The sequence below is a fragment of the Buceros rhinoceros genome, unplaced genomic scaffold (assembly GCF_000710305.1).
Source record: "Buceros rhinoceros silvestris isolate BGI_N320 unplaced genomic scaffold, ASM71030v1 scaffold28252, whole genome shotgun sequence".
In the NCBI taxonomy this organism is placed as follows: domain Eukaryota; kingdom Metazoa; phylum Chordata; class Aves; order Bucerotiformes; family Bucerotidae; genus Buceros; species Buceros rhinoceros.
The window spans coordinates 1-316 of record NW_010399904.1 but is presented as its reverse complement, the minus strand read 5'-3'; positions in this window follow the sequence as shown (position 1 = coordinate 316).

Here is a 316-nt window from a genome sequence, read left to right as displayed (position 1 = left end):
CCACCCCAAGTGGATTTTCCCCACCCTGCCGCATCTGTAAAAGCAGAGCAGATGGACAACCCGAGTAAAACCGGCAGGCAGCTTCCTCTCTAATCCTCTTCTTCCTCTCTTTGCTTTTCAACGTTTAGTATCTACCCTCCCAGTAGAGCACTCAGGGAAAACCTCCCCCCCGCTCTCCAACCAGGGATTAACACGGAGCAGATAACAGCAGCTCCCTGAAATAGCTCTGCCTCCTCCTCCCCGGCTGCCCTGATTTCTGTCATTGCACAGGAGGGGAAAAAACCAACGTCCAGAAACGTTCCTGCGGCGTGAAAAG